This window comes from Schistocerca gregaria, chromosome 7 (genome assembly GCF_023897955.1).
Source record: "Schistocerca gregaria isolate iqSchGreg1 chromosome 7, iqSchGreg1.2, whole genome shotgun sequence".
NCBI lineage: Eukaryota > Metazoa > Arthropoda > Insecta > Orthoptera > Acrididae > Schistocerca > Schistocerca gregaria.
In genome coordinates, this window is record NC_064926.1 from 203889494 (window position 1) to 203903219 (window position 13726).

Here is a 13726-nt window from a genome sequence, read left to right on the forward strand (position 1 = left end):
ATAGGAAAGACAATGTCTAAATTGAATTGAAAAACATAGGGGATCCAAGTTTCGGGAAAGAGATTAAGTAACCTGAGATTTGCTGATGGTTGAATGTACTGCAGCGACTGTGAACGGGTTATAAGAAAGTCATTAGACACCAACAGATGAAGAATTAAACTGTCAATGACCAAGCACTATACTTCTCGTAACATACATAAAATTTAAAGATTTTGATCTTAATCAGTCCCTCTTCACCGTTACAGTACATTCACTTTAGGCGGAAATAAGCTAACAGGGCAACACATCTGACAAAGATGTACTTTCAGAATCGCATAGCATCTATAAGCTAGGAATGCTGATATGTTTTCCTGGGGACAACTACTTGTTCTCTTATGAAATAATATTAATAGAAAGGAAATCTCTTCATTACCTTGCAGTGGTCTTTCTTACTTTTAAATTGACACTACTTGTTCGGAATTGTGGGAGGTATACTGCTACTTGGATAGCTTAGTTCATCCTTTTAATAGTCCACACACCACTGTGCCTAAACACTAGATGAATGCGCTTTAGTATTATATGTCTATAACAATACGCTTCTACTTTAAATCATAAATAGTCAGTTGTGCATTGAGTATATAATAAATCCAAAGCTCTATAACGTTAATTACACTGAAGAGCAAACGAAACAGGTACAGCGGCCTAATATCGTGTAGAGCCTCCACGAGCATGCAGAAGTGGCGCAACATGACATGGCATGGACTCGGCCAATGTCTGAAGTAGTGCTAGAGAGAACTGACACCATGAATCCTGCAGGACTGCCCATAAATCCGTAAGAGTACGAGGAGTTGGAGATCTCTTCTGAACAGCACGTTGCAAGGCATTACAGATATACTCAATAATTTTCGTGTCTGGGGAACTTGGTGCCCAGCAGAAGTGTTTGAACTCAGAAGTGTGTTCCTGGAGCTACTCTGTAGCAATTCTGACCTGCAGGATGTCGCATTGTCCTGCTGGAATTGTCCAAGTACGTCGGAATGCACAATGAACATCAATGGATGCAGGTGATCAGACAGGATGCTTAGGTACGTGTCACCTGTCAGAGTAGTATCTAGACGTATCAGAGGTCCCATATCACTCCTACTGTACACGCCCCACATCATTACAGAGCCTTCACCAGCTTGAACAGCCCTCTGCTGACATGCAGTGTCAATGGATTGATGATTTCTCAGGATCTATGCACCGAAATTGAGTGAAAATGTCATCACATGTGAGTTCTAGTATAAAATATTTGTCGAATGAATACCCGTATCATCAGCATTTCTTCTTGGTGTACCAATTTTAATGGCCAGTAATGTTGTAATAAGCCTCTCAGTAATTCTTTGAACACACCCAGCTAAATACCTTTCTCGTGTTTTTCTTTTTTTAATGTCAATATTTTATTCTTTTAAACACAAACCATGGGATTATACCAGTTATTAACTTAAATCTCTGATTATATCATAAATATCACTTTAATTTCTTTCTAAAAATTAGTATCTACGAATATTGTTTTGCCATTATTCCATAAACTATCGCGGAAGCGAGTTAAATCATGAGTAAAAAAGCATTCCGCAAAAACATTTCTTTTCTTTTTCTTTCTTATAATTTTTTGCTTTTTATTTCAAAATGGTATGGTGTTACTGAAATATTTATTTATTTAGGGAAACTGAAATAACAAGTGGAGGTAGCCACATACATTTAATACGTCTCTGTGCACAAATGTCCCAGTCTCCCCAAACCTACCACTGAACTGGGCTGTTAATCAAGAGGAAAAATAATAGTAAAAAATAAGTTCTAATTTATTACTGTCACTTTGAAACAGGATCAATCAAACGCAATCTTCGTCAGTGTCTATAATAAGAGAGTATGAAACGCCCCCTTAGAAAAATTTATGAATTACTGTGCTGATAAACCTCTTACGTTATTTGCTTTTCAAACAGCTGAGCAAAACTGAACGTACTCAGACATTTCTCTCTTTACTTATTCTGATCAACACTAAACTGACACACAATATTTTTAGCACAACGCAATCTGACTTTCAAAAATCCCTACAAAAGAATGACCCTGACTAACAATAACCTATGCCTTTCATGAATCACTTACCTCACAAAAATCTTCGTTACTCAAACTGCTGCAATACAGCGTGCGCCAATACTGCCAGCTGAATAAAAGATTCAAACTACTGAAGCCACTAACTACTGATAGGCATAGTTAGCAAATGAAAGATTTTGGTAGAGAACAAACAATGTATTTACCTTAATAATGTTCAAAAGTCATTATATATATATATATATATATATATATATATATATATATATATATATATATATATATATACAACGCTACGCGCTGTTAACAGCCAACTGCCCAACACTACAATAGCAAATATTCCAACAATGCAAACCACCCACGGACTTCACACATCACAGTCAGTGATTTCATATAGAGCGCTACGTGGCGTTACCAACATAAAAACGTAAACAGCCTACTTACAAGGGTTGTCCAGAAAGTAAGTTCCGATCGGTTGCGAAATGGAAACCACATTGAAAACCAGAAACGTTTTATTTGCAACAGTTAGGTACACCTTCCACCTACTTCTCTACATAGTCACCGCTCCAACTTCATGTTTCGTCGTAGTGTTGTATCAACTTTCCAATATCCTCGTCATAGAAAGCAGCCACCTATGCTTTCGGTCAGTTATCTGAACTGGTTTGTAGCTCGTTGTCTGTGGAAAAGCTTTGTCTTCATAGCCAGCAGTTTTTGTGAGCAGAGGTGAGACTCAGAGGGAGCCAATTACGGACTGTATTGTGGGTGATCAAACACTTCTCATCGGAAACGCTGCAGGAGCGTCTTCATTGCACCTGAAGTGTGCAGCCTAGAATTGGCATGAAGAAGGAACTGCTCGACAGTTGTGTTATGTGGGTTGCATGACACAGGCGAAATCTCTAACCAGGCCCTCATACTTGGCGGGAGACGTTATTCCCCACGCATCTTTACTTGCTCACTGTTCACTCAAAACTGAGAAGAGCCACGAGAGACGATCGACGGGAATACTAGAGACACTTACCAACACATCTGTGCAAAGCTTTACCCGATTTTCCCAGTGTTTTCCATTTTGCGACCAATCGGAACTTACTTTCTGGACAACCCTCGTACTTATCCCAGTTGCTACGTTCATATGGACACTCGTCAGGCAATGAGTACATGCACTGTTCGTCACGAGGGTTAATGGTTCCTTTAAGCCCAATATTACTCTGAAAATTAGATGGGTAGATCATGTAAGTAATGAGGAAGTATTGAATAGGATTGGGGAGAAGAGGAGTTTGTGGCACAACTTGACCAGAAGAAGGGATCGGTTGGTAGGACATGTGCTGAGGCATCGAGGGATCACCAATTTAGTATTGGAGGGCAGCGTGGAGGATAAAAATCGTAGAGGGAGACCAAGAGGTGACTACACTAAGCAGATTCAGAAGGATGTAGGTTGCAGTAGGTATTGGGAGATGAAGAAGCTTGCACAGGATAGAGTAGCATGGAGAGCTGCATCAAACCAGTCTCAGGACTTGTAAGTAGGCTGTTTAGGTTTTTTTTTATTGGTAACACCTCATAGCGCTCTGTATGAAAAATCACTGGCTGTGCTGTGTGCAGTCAGTGGCTGGGTGGCATTGTTGTAATACTCGCCATTGTAGTGTTGGGCGGCTGGATGTTAACAGCGCGTAGCATTGCGCAGTTGGAGGTGAGCCGTCAGCAGTGGTGGATGTGGGGAGAGAGATGGCGGAGTTTTGAAATTTGTAAGAATGGATGTCATGAACTGATAATGACTATTATGGTAAATACATTGTTTGTTCTTTATCAAAATCTTTCATTTGCTAACTGTGCCTATCAGTAGTTAGTGACTTCCGTAGTTTGAATCTTTTATTTAGCTGGCAGTAGTGGCGCTCGCTGTATTGCAGTAGTTCGAGTAACGAAGATTTTTGGTGAGGTAAGTGATTTGTGAAACGTATAGGTTAATGTTAGTCAGTGTCGTTCTTTTGTAGGGATTATTGAAAGTCAGATTGCGTTGCGCTAAAAATATTGTGTGTCAGTTTAAGCACAGTCTTGTATAATTTTTCTAAGGGGAAGTTTCAGGCTGAAGACCACAACAACAACAACATTACTCTCCGTCCTTGCTAATGGGCTAACAATGCCGTATCACGCATCCAAATGGTTCCAGTACGATTTATCTGGTGCCTGTGTATAAATTCAGCACAGTGAGTTGTCTTTCGATCACTAGGCTATCGTGTTAACACAATCACCAACAAATCGAAACTGCTCTCCATAGGACAGTGTTCGCAGCAGAACACTAGCATTGAAACGTGGAAAAGACCCGGAAACCAAGCTGACTCCAAAAAACAACCAATCAAACTTTCCGCACCACCACCTACGAACTGTGATGAAACCGCGTTTTGTTTAAATCTCTTTTGGATTCAAACCGAGTAAATACGCCCTAGAATCTCTCCAAAGCTGCACAAGGTCTAACCTGGATTTACTCTCTGTAGACTGGGCTTTCTCCCACAGCCACTTCAGCACGTTACATGCTGCAGTTTACTGCGGTCCCGTGCCCGGAGGAACAAATCCGATATAGGTACCCGTGTTCTCATCCAACGATGCTACATAACCAGCAGATTATAGATCCAAAGCCGACTGGAGCGCTTCCTCCGCCATCTTAAACACTGGTGACTGCAACAATTACACGAGATCCATAAGAAAAAATGCTTTTTGACAGTCACCAACAGCAGAATTTTCGGAAATTATATTGGTCAGTTATCGGTTCATAGAACAGAGTGTGGCCAACTTCTGGATACGTTGCATGAAGTTCGTTCACAGTCAAATGGCAAGTTCCCCTCTTCATCACGATTGTTTCATTGATCATTGGGAGACCACAGTTTTAGAGACCCTCAATAGCGATGGCTTACAAAAGGACGGAAAAGATAAGTACAGTAACATAGGAAACACTATCCACGAAAAAGTAATTAAAATGCACAAATTTTCTTCCTAACTATTTTGCAGATGACGTGTTGTCAAACTGATAAAAAAGTGCACAAAAACTTATCTCTAAAAGTAAGTTTTCACTAGCAATATAATCTTCAGCTGAACAATCGAAACAAACCAGACAAAATGCACGTATTATAATTGTCAGCGTCGAACAGATAAACCATTACAAAACTTTGTGTTATAACCTACTTTAGAGGAATAAATTTGACCCACGGAAGATGACACATGGGTGTCGAAACTTGTTCCGCCGAATGAAAAGAAATAAATAGTGTTTTGCACAATGCAGGTTCCACAAAAGGCCCAACTTCAAATGAGGAAAAAGACAATAGGAGCTTCCAACTTGAGCAACATGATTCTTGACACTGTTGTGTCCCAATGGGACGGTGCACTTTGCTCTCAGAATAAGGCAGCACATAAATCGAAGAATCGCGCCCTTGGATTTCTTCGCTTTGCGAGTACAAAACGTCAAGGGGATAAAAAAACAAGGGAAAGTAGTCTCAAGGATATAAGAACGCGAATCCGGTGAGTGTTCATCGAAGGTGAGGGTATCATCTGGAGTGCCCCAGGGAAGTGTGGTAGGTCCGCTGTTGTTTTCTATCCACATAAATGATCATTTGGATAGGGTGGATAGCAATGTGCGCTGTTTGCTGATGATGCTGTCGTGTACGGGAAGGTGTCGTCGTTGAGTAACTGTACGAGGATACAAGATGACTTGGACAGGATTTGTGATTGGTGTAAAGAAAGGCAGCTAACTCTAAATATAGATAAATATAAATTAATGCAGATGAACAGGAAAAAGAATCCTGTAATGTCTGAATACTCCATTAGTAGTGTAGCACTTGACACAGTCACGTCGATTAAATATTTGGGCGTAACATTGCAGAGCGATATGAAGTGGGACAAGCATGTAATGACAGTTGTGGGGAAGGCGGATAGTCGTCTTCGGTTCATTGGTAGAATTTTGGGAAGATGTAGTTCATTTGTAAGGGAGACCGCTTATAAAACACTAATATGACCTATTCTTGAGTACTTCTCGAGCGTTTGGGATCCCTATCAGGTCGGATTCAGGGAGGACATAGAAGCAATTCAGAGGCGGGCTGCTAGATTTGTTACTGGTAGGTTTGCTCATCACGCGAGTGTTACGGAAATGCTTCAGGAACTCGGGTGGGAGTCTCTAGAGGAAAGGAGGCGTTCTTTTCGTGAATCGCTACTGTCGAAATTTAGAGATCCAGCATTTGAGGCTGACTGCAGTACAATTTTACTGCCGCCAACTTACATTTCGCGGAAAGACGACAAAGATAAGATAAGAGAGATTAGGGCTCGTACAGCGGGATATAGGCAGTCATTTTTCCCTAGTTCTGTTTGGGAGTGGAACAGGGAGAGAAGATGCTAGTTGCGGTACGAGGTACCCTCCGCCACGCACCGTATGATGGATTGCGGAGTATGTATGTAGATCTCGATGTAGCGTCGACTATTTCGCAAGATATGCTTCAGAATGTATTCAGATCTGTTCTTCAGCGATGGGAGCAAAACTTCGAAATGGACGGAGGCCATGTTGAAGTGCGGTGAAAATGTATACATAGATTAACATTAAGGGTACATGTGTATTATGTTAACGCATCCATTAATTTCTAGAAATGGTTCGAGGCTTTACGACCACCGAGTAGTTTTTGACCATATTTTATTTTCTGAAGTTGCTATCAGAAAATACGTCAGTGGAATTGTCGTACATATCCTCCAAACTGTTTCGATAACTGCCTCTTATCCTCAATTTTTAAACCTTCGTCCTTTCTGGTTATTTTTTCGGTCAGTATTTGCGTCCTTCTGTGCGTGCGCCCTCGGTAGGGGCAAATCGCGCCACCCCCTCGGTACGAACCTATTCCGAGCACACACTTCGCTCACTCGAACAGTACCACAGCGTTCGGGACCACAAGGCGTGTGTGGCGCGAGCTTCGCCAGAAGCAGCAGCTGTGCCCCGCGCCCGGCGCTCTGCAGGTGGACGCCCGCTGGCTAATTGGCTGTGACGCGGCGCTGCGCTGTGTCGTCGTTTCGTTTTTTTTTTTTTCTTTTTTTGGCGGCCGCTGATTGGGCGGCGCGCCGGCGGCCAGTGGCGCGTGTTTGCTGGCGGCTAACGAGCGCCGCTCAGGGTAAATATTATCGCGACTTTCCCCAAACAGCGGCCGTTCTGTCCGGCCCGACAGCGGACCGTTGCAGGCTCGCCACTCCAAAAGTCCGAGCGCGGGCGGACTGCGTGCGAGGTCCTCTGTCACCCTCGCTCGACTACTGCTCGAGGATTGGCAAGTCTCAAAAGATAATCTCACCAGGCAAAATATTTGTAGCCCCCTTAAAAGAGCGCGCTGCTCGATTTGATGCTATGTAGAAGGTGGAAAACTGGTACCAGGAAATCATGTGACTCTCCGTCTGAGGTAGGGCTGTTGATAAAAGCCGGCCGCAGCGGTCGAGCGGTTCTAGGCGCTACAGTCTGGAACCGCGCGACCGCTACGGTCACACGTTCGAATCCTGTCTCGGGCATGGATGTGTGTGATGTCCTTAGGTAACTAACCCAAGGTTTAAGTAGTTCTAAGTTCTAGGGCACTGATGACCTCAGCAGTTGAGTCCCATAGTGCTCAGAGCCATTTGAACCATTTTTTTGTTGTTGATTTTATCGACATATCTTTATTTTCCAAAAAGTATAGATATGATTCGGCGACATTATCTGTCTCAACAGGTCGATATATCGATACCAAAATGGAAATATCGAGTGCCATTTTTTTTTATTCTATATTGTACTTTTTCACAATTTCCGGTAAATCTGAAGACAGGGTACAATGCTGGCGCCGACGCAAGTGTTTCGTAGCACGCTAGTTAGTGCACAGTGTCGAAAGTAGGTCTTTGCTATAGACTACGTCTTCATCGTTCTCATATTGACCCAACGACATCGTCAATTACTAATGCATGGGATTCGTGGCCCGTGAGTCTACGTAAACTCGTAGCTGTTAAAGGAAGAGTTCCACGTGTCGTTCCCGCATTTGGATGGACTACTGCGCTCGTCTCTGCAGTAGGTCTGTCGGTTAAATATCTGAATATCGATATTTCGATTTTTCCTTGAAAATATCGATATACACACTGCTATCTGTTTACCGCCACCGACATATCGATATCAGAAATGCAGTACCAATGGCCAATATTTTTGGATTTTATGTTATAATTTTTCACAATTCTCGGTAAATATTTGAAGCTGTTCTTTTGAAATTGCAGTAGAACACAATTTTTCTGTCACTATGTGAAGGAGTCTAACTACTTTTTGAGCTTTCATCACGTCCAACCTTTCTCTTCGACTGTGTGAAGCAAGTATATGTGGCACAAAAAAAAAGAAGAAGTCCGATTGTACTAGGGGAGAAGGGGGGGGGTGGCGGTGTGTGAATGGAATAACAAGAATTCCGACATGAGGACAGAGCTCACTTGTTTCGTTAAAAAACAACTTTTAACTTAACTAGTGTGATATTTCTTCACATCGGCATTCTTCAAAAACCGTTGCTGAAATGATAAACATCAATCTAAATGACAAGATTGGTCTTCATGATGGGCGGAGCCGTGTAAGGGGAAATGGAGACGCAAGTGGTGCTCGGCTACACCACCCAGAAACTGCAACGTTTAGCTTCAACACACAATATTGACACTGCAACTGCTAGTTCGTCGGGGTTTGAAAAAACAGGGAAGTCGACATGAAGTGTTCCGGACAAATCCAGTATGTTACAAAACGGAACGACGAATCCACCGGACATCTTTTATTGTGTAACTTGCGTGCAGTTACCATTGTCAGCAATGTGGATATTGCCAAGCGTGAACGTGGTTCGTTTTCCTTCCGTTCTGAGTGAGATGTGGAGGCTGCTAGCTTGTTATGTGCAGAATATCTAATAATAAATCAGTACTTAAATATATAGGTCCTAAACTGTGAGTGTATTTACAATATGCAGCCGACATTTTTATAGACAGGCATTTCGATATCTTTCCCGCTATATATCGATATGCCGACACCGTCTTTCGATATATGGAGATGGTAACGATATTTTTAAACATCTAAATATTGGATTCCCGGTATTTTTAAATATATCAACAGTCCTAATCTAAAGCAGTGGTTCCCAACCTGGGGTAGTTACCCCCTCGGTGAAAATGAAATTTTCTGAGGTGTAAAAACAAAAGGTTTTGGTTAAGTTTTGGTGACGAAACTATTAGGTTATTGCATAACTTCTTAACGTTATTGTTTTGCATGTGGGAATTTTCGTTGATATGAGTTTATTTATAGAGTGTCATTTTTTGTTTGTAGTTCACTGTTGCTATCTGACTTTCCATATTGTCATCTCATCATTTGGAGATGGTGAGTGGAGCTGTGGACGCTAGAAAATGGGGTGCCAAGTGGAGAAGTCGGAACATTTCCGACATATTCTTCTGTTTGAGTTCAGCAGAGTGGTGCAGCACTAGAGACGGTCAGATACATTTGTGACGTGTATGGGGATAAAGCCACTGGACGCATCACGACAGGAGCCTGGTTTTCTCTGACATTAGTGACTCTCCACATTCAGTAATACGTTCGGGCTTTGACGAAGATCGTTTAAACCCATTAATCCCCAAAGATCCACGTCAGTGATCGCTAGAACTGGCAAATGCGATGGACTGTGATTATTCTACCATCATGCGACAATTACATGTAATGTGCCTGTCTATAACAAATATCGGCCGCATATTGTAAATACACTCACAGTTTTAGACCTACATATTTAAGTACTGATTTATTATTAGATGTTGTTATGGTCTTCAGTCCTGAGACTGGTTTGATGCAGCTCTCCATACTACTCTATCCTGTGCAAGCTTCTTCATCTCCCAGTACCTACTGTAGCCTACATCCATCTGAATCTGATTAGTGTATTCATCTCTCGGTCTCCCTCTACGATTTTTACCCTCCACGCTGCCCTCCAATACTAAATAGGTGATCCCTCGATGCCTCAGCACATGTCCTACCAACCGGACCCTTCTTCTAGTCAAGTTGTGCCACAAGCTCCTCTTCTCCCCAATTCTATTCAATACCTCCTCATTAGTTGTGTGATCTACCCATCTAATCTTCAGCATTCTTCTGTAGCACCACATTTCGAAAGCTTCTATTCTCTTCTTGTCCAAACTATTTATCGTCCATGTTTCACTTCCATACATGGCTACACTGCATACAAATACTTTCAGAAAAGACTTCCTGACACTTAAATCTATACTCGATGCTAACAAATTTCTCTTCTTCAGAAACGCTTTCCTTGCCATTGCCAGTCTAGATTTTATATCCTCTCTACTTCGACCATCATCAGTTATTTTGCTCCCCAAATAGCAAAACTCCTTTTCTACTTTAAGTGTCTCATTTCCTAATCTAATTCCCTCAGCATCACCCGACTTAATTCGACTACATTCCATTATCCTCGTTTTACTTTTGTTGATGTTCATCTTATACCCTCCTTTCAAGACACTGTCCATTCCGTTCAGCTGCTCTTCCAGGTCCTTTGCTGTCTCTGACAGAATTACAGTGTCGTCAGCGAACCTCAAAGTTGTTATTTCTTCTCCTTGGATTTTAATATCTACTCCGAACTTTTCTTTTGTTTCCTTCATTGCTTACTCAATATACAGATTGAATAATATCGGGGATAGGCTACAACCCTATCTCACTTCCTTCCCAACCAGTGCTTCCCTTTCATACCCCACGACTCTTATAACTGCCATCTGGTTTCGTAAAAATTGTAAACAGCCTTTCGCTCCCTATATTTTACAACTGCCGCCTTCAGAATTTGAAAGAGAGTATTCCAGACAACATTGTCAAAAGCTTTCTCTAAGTCTACAAATGCTAGAAACGCAGGTTTCCAACATTTCTACGGAATCCTAACTGATCTACTCCGAGGTCGGCTTCTACCAGTTTTTCGATTCGTCTGTAAAGAATTCGCGTTAGTATTTTGCAGCTGTGACTTATTAAACTGATAGTTCGGTAATTTTCACTTCTGTCAACACCTGCTTTCTTTGGGATTCGAACTATTATATTTTTCTTGAAGTCTGAGGGTATTTCGCCTGTCTCATACATCTTGCTCACCAGACCGTAGAGTTTTGTCAGGACTGGCTCTCCCAAGGCTGGCAGTAGTTTTAATGGAATGTTGTCTACTCCCGGGGAATTGTTGCGACTTACGTCTTTCAGTGCTCTGTCAAAAGCTTCACGCAGTATCATATCTCCGATTTCATCTTCATCTACATCCTCTTCCATTTCCATAATATTGTCCTCAAGTACATCGCCCTTGTATAGACCCTCTATATACTCCTTCCACCTTTCTGCTTTCCCTTCTTTGCTTAGAACTGGGTTTACATCTGAGCTCTTGATATTCATACAGGTGGCTCTCTTTTCTCCAAAGGTCTCTTTAATTTTCGTGCATGCAGTATCTATCTTACCCCTAGTGAGATAAGGTTCTACATCCTTACATTTGTCCTCTAGCCATCTCTGCTTAGCCATTTTGCACTCCCTGTCGATATCATGTCTTAGACGTTTGTATTCCTTTTTGCCTGTTTCATTTACTGCATTTTTATGTTTCTCCTTTCATCAATTAAATTCAGTATTTCTTCAGTTACCCAAGGGTTTCTACTAGCCCTCGTCTTTTTACCCATTTGATCCTCTGCTGCCTTCACTATTTCATCCCTCAAAGCTACCCATTCTTCTTCTACTGTATTTCTTTCCCCCATTCCTGTCAATTGTTCCCTTATGCTCTCCCTGAAACTCTGTACAACCTCTGGTTCTTTCAGTTTATCCAGGTCCAATCTCCTTAAATTCCCAGCTTTTTGCAGTTTATTCAGTTTCAATCTACAATTCATAACCAATAGATTGTGGTCAGAGTCCACATCTGCTCCTGGAAATGTCTTACAATTTAAAATCTGGTTCCTAAATTTCTGTCTTACCATTGTATAATCTATCTGATACCTTTTAGTATCTCCAGGATTCTTCCATGTCTATAACCTTCTTTCATGATTCTTGAACCAAGTATTAGCTATGATTAAGTTATGCTCTGTGCAAAATTCTACCAGGCGGCTTCCTCTCTCATTTCGCAGCCTCAATCCATATTCCCAACTACTTTCCTTCTCTCCCTTTTCCTACTCTCGAATTCCAGTCACCCATGACTATTAAATTTTCGTCTACCTTCACTACCTGAATAATTTCTTTTATCTCATCATACATTACATCAATTTCTTCATCATCTGCAGAGCTAGTTGGGATATAAACTTGTACTACTGTAGTAGGCGTGGACTTCGTGTCTATCTTGGCCACAATAATGCGTTCACTATGCTGTTTGTAGTAGCTTACCCGCACTCCTATTTTTTTATTCATTATTAAACCTACTCCCTATTTGATTTTGTATTTATAACCCTGTATTCAACTGACCAAAAGTTCTGTTTCTCCTACCACCGAACTTCACTAATTCCCACTACATCTAACTTTAGCCTATTCATTTCCCTTTTTAAATTTTCTAACCTACCTGCCCGTTTAAGGAATCCGACATTCCACGCTCCGATCCGTATGGCGTCAATTTTGTTTATCCTCATAACGACGTCCTCCTGAGTAGTCCCCGCCCGGAGATCCGAATGGGGGACTATTTTACCTCCGGAATATTTTACCGAAGAGGACGCCACCATCATTTAATCATACAGTAAAGCTGCATGCCCTCGGGAAAAATTACGGCCGTAGTTTCCCCTTGCTTTCAGCCGTTCGCAGTCCCAGCACAGCAAGGCCGTTTTGGTTAGTGTTACAAGGCCAGATCAGTCAATCATCCAGACTGTTGCCCCTGCAACTACTGAAAAGGCTGCTGATCCTCTTCAGGAATCACACGTTTGTGTGGCCTCTCAACAGATACCCCTCCGTTGTGGTTGCAGCTACGGTACGGCCATCTGTATCGTTGAGTCACGCAAGCCTCCCCACCAACGGAGATGTCGTCAATGGCTTGTGAAGAACACCGACCATTCCTATTCTGTATCGTTACTGGTGACGAGAAATAGAGTCGTTACGCAAACGTAAGGAAAAGAAAGGAATGGTGGAACCCAAACAAGGCAACAATTCCCCGTACAAAGATCCGCGCGCATCCACAAAAGTTAATGTTATAGCTGGCCGCGGTGGTCTAGCGGTTCTAGGCGCTCAGTCCGGAACCGCGAGGCTGCAACGGTCGCAGGTTCGAATCCTGCCTCGGACGTGGATGTGTGTGATGTCCTTACGTTAGTTAGGTTTAAGTAGTTCTAAGTTCTAGGGGACTGATGACCACAGATGTTAAGTCCCACAGTGCTCAGAGCCATTTTAACCAATTTTTAATGTTATACGGTGTGGTGTATTACGAATTGCTTTCCCATCTTGCGCCCTCTGATTTTTACTTTCTCCGCAATCTATCGAACGACCTTCAATGAACTTCCTTTCTCGATGAAAATGCGCTCGAAACATAGATGGCGACGGCTTAGCCTCAAAATCAAGTGATTGCTATAGTCGCGGAAAAACACTACGAACTTTTGCGCCAACCGAACATATTATTTTTAAACGATCATTACTGTTAACGCTATTTCATAATACTATAATATTGATTACAGAAATTACCAACAACTGCATTCTTTTTCAATGCTAGCG